The sequence below is a fragment of the Musca vetustissima genome, unplaced genomic scaffold, assembly GCF_032173495.1.
Source record: "Musca vetustissima isolate MV318-11 ecotype Yass unplaced genomic scaffold, APGP_CSIRO_Mvet_v1 utg18455, whole genome shotgun sequence".
Classification (NCBI taxonomy): Eukaryota; Metazoa; Arthropoda; class Insecta; order Diptera; family Muscidae; genus Musca; species Musca vetustissima.
In genome coordinates this window covers 38,013-44,064 of record NW_026880200.1, presented here as the reverse complement: position 1 = coordinate 44,064, position 6,052 = coordinate 38,013, and positions in this window count along the sequence as shown.

Sequence of the window (6,052 nt, the reverse complement as noted above, 5' to 3'; positions counted from 1 at the left end):
ATATTTTTTAGTAAAAAAAATAATTTTTTTACCTAAAACGAAAAAATATACAACAAAAAACAACCATAATAATTTATAATAATTATTAAAAACAAATCTTAAACTATAAATATATAATATAAAAAATAAAAAACAAAAACCCTATTATATACATTATTTTATAACGATTTAAAATCATTTGCTAAGAGATCAAGATTTTTTCAAAAAAATAAAAAATTAATAGTTATAATAAAATACAACAAACATTATGTATGAAAAAAAAATTGAAAAACCATTGTTTCTTTTTTTAAGAAATTTATTATTTGTTTGCTTCCATTTTTATTTTTTAATAAATTAAAAAATTAAAAATTATTAAACAAATTAAACTATGTGAAATATGCTGTTTAATACACAACAACAACAACAAATTGCCATATTTTTTAGAAAAACAAAACAAAAAAATACCATGAAAACAACAACAAGCTACTGCATAAAACTATAAATAATAAAATAAACAAATAAAATTTAAATTAAATAAAACAAAAAGTATTTTATGTTAAATAAAATGATGATAAATAATTATTTAGAAAATAAATTTTTGTTTTCTTTTTCTTTAATTAGGAATACGTCCTCTTTCACATTGGCAAATGGAAATCCCAAAGATTTTTCTTTGCCATGTGTTAGGACGGCCTTCTATTTTCAGGATTAATTTTTTTTTTATTCTTTTGTTTTTGTAAATTGAATTTTTTTTTTATATATTCTTATAGGTTCTATATATAAATATTGTTTGTATTTAAATCGTGTACTTTTCTTTTATTAAATATTTTTTATTTGTATTTTTTTATATTTTCTATATATATATATAAATATTGTTTGTATTTAAGTATAGTACTTTTCTTTTTTTTGGAATGTAATGAAAATATTGTTATGGAATATTTGTAAATTTTAATACAAAAGTTTCCTTTTAATTATTATAAAACGCAAAAAATTTTATATTTTTTCTTCTTAACTAAAAATAAAATTAGAAGACCCTTTAGTCCCCCTATTGGTAGAACTCTTCGAAAAGAAGCCCTTTCGGTCTTCTATAAAAATATATTATTTTCTATAAAAATATTTATTTAGAACACCGAAAGATATTCTTTGTTTACGTTTGGAAGCCCAAAAGATATTCTTTTAGAATACCAAATAAGTCATCCAAAAGAAGATTAAAAGGCTTGCCAGAAGGCCGAAAAGTATTATAATAGAAGGCCCAAATGGTCTACTTATAGAGGATCTAATTGCCATCTTATTGAAGACCGAGTGATGGACTTATAGATTTGGAATCATTCAGAAGACCAAAAGGTGATCTTATAGACCACCAAATGGTAATCTTATAGAAGACAAAAAGGTTGACTTCTATAAGAACAAATGGTCGACCAAAAAGTCCGCTATATAGACCTCTAATGCTCGTCCTATTGAAGACGAAATTATCTTATAGAATTCTAAAAAGGTCTTCCAAGAGAAGATTAAAAAGGCTTTCTCATAAAAGGCCAAAAAGAGAATTATACTGGAAATGGTCCACTTACAGAGGACCTAATTGCCATCTTAATGAAGACAAAATTATGGACTTATAGAAGACTTAAAGAGCTGGATTCATTCAGAAGACCATAAAGTGATCATGCAGAAGACCAATGGTCATCTTATAGAAGACAAAAATGTCGACTTTTATAAGACGAAATGGTCGAGCTAATGGTCATATTATTGAAGACCAAATAATGGTATTATAGAAGACTTACAGAATAGGAATCATTCAGAAGACCAAAAGGTGTTCTTATAGAAGACCTAATGGTAATCTTATAGAAGACAAAAACATCGACTTCTATAAGACAAAATGGTCGACCTAATGGTCATCTTTTGGAAGATCAAATGATGGACTTTTAGAAGACTTAAAGAGCTTGAATCATTCAGAAGACCAAAAGGTGATCTTACAGAAGAAGGTCATCATATAGAAATCGACCTTTTTGTCTTCACCGTCAATATCAAATAACAGTTCTATTATTTTTTTTAACGTCGATTATGGCACAATAAATACGAATTCCATTTAGCGCAGCTGATGTCTCGATTAACTGTCAAAGTGGGTAATTTCTGCTTGAATTCGATGTACAGTGTTGCCAACCATGTTAAATTATTATGAAGAAAAATTTGACAGATGGTCCAGACAAAAACAAAGGTTTTTGTTTTGATACTCCACCTTATTATTGCATCATTGCGTCGATCATATTTGGCATGGTTCCGTTCTGCAAGAACCTACTAATTTTTACATAATATGTTATCGAAAAAAAATAGTAAAAAATTGTAGATTCCTGCAGTACGTGAGCATACCATATATGATTAAACAATTAAGCAAAAAGCAAGTGAAAACCAGTTTTAAACACATAACCTCAAAAATTTATTTCCATTAAATTAATTTTCATTAAAGTGGAGTACACACTATCAGTTGCAAATGACAGTTCAAATGGTCGACCAAATAGTCCACTTATAGACCTCTAAAGCTCTTATTAAATACCATGGCACAATAAATAGGTAGTCCATTTAGCGCAGTAGTCTCATTAACTGTCAAAGTGGTTAATTTCTATTTGAATTCTAAGAGCAATGTTGCCAACCATGAGAAATATTATAAAGAAAATGTTGACAGATGATCGAGACAAAAACAAAGGTTTTTGTTTTGATACATCACCTTATTATTGCATCATGATATGGAATGGTCGGGATACGTAGTCACTCATAATTTTCTTTATACATTTCAAGGATTTCAAGAAAGGACATTGGTTTTTTGCAAACACTTTGAGCCAAATTTTCGAATTTTTGCCCACCAATTTTCATATTTAAATTTTTTAATATTCCAAACAATATTTCTATTACCTTAAAAAATCTACAAAATATTTTTCATAATTTTCTTTTTAAATAATTTCCTATATGAAAAAAAAAAATAAATTAGGTAAAAAATGCAGAATAAAGGATATAAAATCATGTAATAATAAAAAATATTCTTCGTATCCATTTTACAAAAAATGAACAAATAAAACAAAAAAACCAACCGTACCGAATAATTAATAAAACCAATCATAAAATATTGTAGAAAAACAAAACAATTATGATAATAAACAACAAAGGTTTTCTATTTTTTATTTCGCTTTTATAATGACTACTCCAGAACCTGCAAGAATGTACAAGTTTTTACTACGATAACAATATTTCCTTTTTGTGATATCGAAAAATTTGTAAATTCTTTCAGTTCTGAAACAGAAATTTTTATAATACTGCTCTTAAGATTTACTTTTTTTTTTGGGTTTACTTTTGTATAAGAAATATTTATATTTATTTTATTTTTTTTAAGGAAAAAAACCTAGTAATTTTTTGTGTGCATATTAAAATTATTTTTTTTTTTTCAATTTTTTCTTCCTCGCCCCTTTTTTTGTAATAAAAAATCGCTCCTATTTTTTTTAATACAAATATACCTATATTATAAACAATTTTATAATAATACTACATATATAATAATATACATAATATGCCAATTTTTTTGGAAATAAATTTATTCAGTTTTTTTTCTATAATGCTTTAATAAAAAAAAATATAAATTAATAAAACAAAAATTAAATTACATATGTCCTATTTAATAAACAAAAAAATTTAATAATTAAACTTATTTTTTTTGTAATAATTATAAACAACAAAAAACAGTTTGCTTAGAAATTATACGTTATATGCCTTCGATATAATATTTTAAAAAAATAATATTAAAAAACATTAAAAATAAATTAAAAGTAATTAAAAAATAAAAAAAAAACTTTAAAATATATTCTTATTTTTAATTGGTTATTATTATCGAATTGTGTTGTTTTATTGGCTATTGGATTGAAGTTTATTTTCTGTTGCAAATTAATTAGTATTATTTTTTTAATTTAAATTAAAAAAAAAATTTTAAAACAAGGAACTAAATATAGGGATTGTTTATAAAAACTACTACTTTGTAACGAAGACAGCTAATACTTAAAGGAAAATTGTCAGCATTTAGAAGAATTTATTTTAAACAACAAGTTTTAAGCACATAACCTCAAAAATATATTTCCATGAAATTCATTTTCATTAAAATGGAGTACACACTATCAGTTGCAAATGACAGTTCAATTAATTTTTTTTATCATAACCTCAAAAATATATTCACATTAAATTAAATTGCATTAACGTTTTTTTTTCATTTTTGATCACTTTTTATGTATATTCCAGAATTTACAATAGATTCTTGCAGTACGGAAACGAACAATTATCCCCAAAAATCTCTCCATTTTTAATTTATGAATTTTCCATAGTCATATTGCATTCTATGGAGACTGATTGATTTCATAAAACATTTTTTTTTTTAATTCTACATCCTTCAGTTTGATACCCCTCTCCTCCCTTAATAACATACCCAATGTCTTCCCATCACCCATAAAAAATAGCCATATAAACCACACAAGAAAAAAGGTAATGTATCATTGCAATATTTTTTTCTCAACGCCATTTTATCATCAGTGCACATATATACATATACATTAAAATAAAAAATATATACATAACACAGATTTATCTGTATAATAAAGTAAAGGTTGCCATCTACAAAAAATACGGATAATTTTTTTTTATATATACATATAGAATATTTAAAAAAAAACGTAATTTATATATAAACGGATTAATAAATATAATATGATACAATAAAGCACTTTTTAGTATTGATCCACACTAACAAAAAACTAAAATAAAACATAATTATTATGTTATGCATAAGTAAATATAAAATAAATTTAAATGATATACAAGGTATAAAAATATGTCACATCGTCGAAATTCCAAAAACAGTGTCTAGTGGTAATAATAAAATTAAAATAATACAAATAAAAATTATGTATACAAGAATAACAAAAAATATTAATTTAAAAGAAGTTTTGTAATTAATTTCAGTATTCTATGTTATAAAGCGCGTTTAAACTACTAAATTCACTCGATTTCAAATGTCAATTCCAAAGCGTATACTTAACCTTAATCATATTTACAAATCCAGTGGATTATATTTGACGTATACGCTATGGAATTGACATTTGAAATCAAGTGGATTTCGTAAATGTAAACGCACTTTTGGGGGAAATTTTGATTTGAATTTTTACAATGTAAGTATATAATTTATCATATAAGAATTCCCTATTTTATAATTCAATTAAATTGTCTTTAGGCCTTTATTGAAATATTAAATAATATTCTTAATTATTTATATAGTTAGTTCTTCAATTCAACTATTCTGCCTCATGTAAACACAGTGTAAAACAAATGAACAGCTGTTATCGTTAAACCAACCAACTGCAATAGCAGTTAATCGATTTGTTCTCTCTCTCTTGCCTTTGTTATCGATTCACTTGAGTACTCGATTATTGGATTTTTCCCCTATCCCTAATCGTCAATTCTTTCCATGCCTCCTGATTCTCAACAATACGTTTTCCCCATTTTCCACTTTGTGTTCCTTTTCCTTATCGTTTAGTTTTCTTCTTCTTCTTTCTCCATGCCATTTGTGTGAATTCGAGCGAAGTTAGTGGCAGTTCTTGCTTTGATGTTGGTTGAGTAAGAGGTGGAAAAAAAAAAACACTTGATACAACGTTAATACACGGCAGTGGAAACGTGTGGAAATAAGAAGAAAATACACGCAATCATTTCGTATAAAATAAAGAAAATAATATACAAAAAATATACCACCAATAATATCTAACAAATGGCTTAATAAAATAACATAAGAATAAGAATTTAAATAATTAAGAAAAAATCGCAAGCAAAGTACAAAAGTCAAGCACGTGAAATTGCAAACCAAAAAGAAATTAAGAAAAAGACGAACATTCGTTGGCGGTCGGTCGCTCAGTGAGTGTGTTGTGTGTCAAACGAAAAGGGGAGGGTTGTGCAGAAAGTTAATGCGTGTATACGTTGCTCTACGTGTGTGCGTGCATGTGTGTGGTTTGTGCTTGCCATAGCAAGAAAAGTAGTGCATTTTTTCTTATTTTTTTAT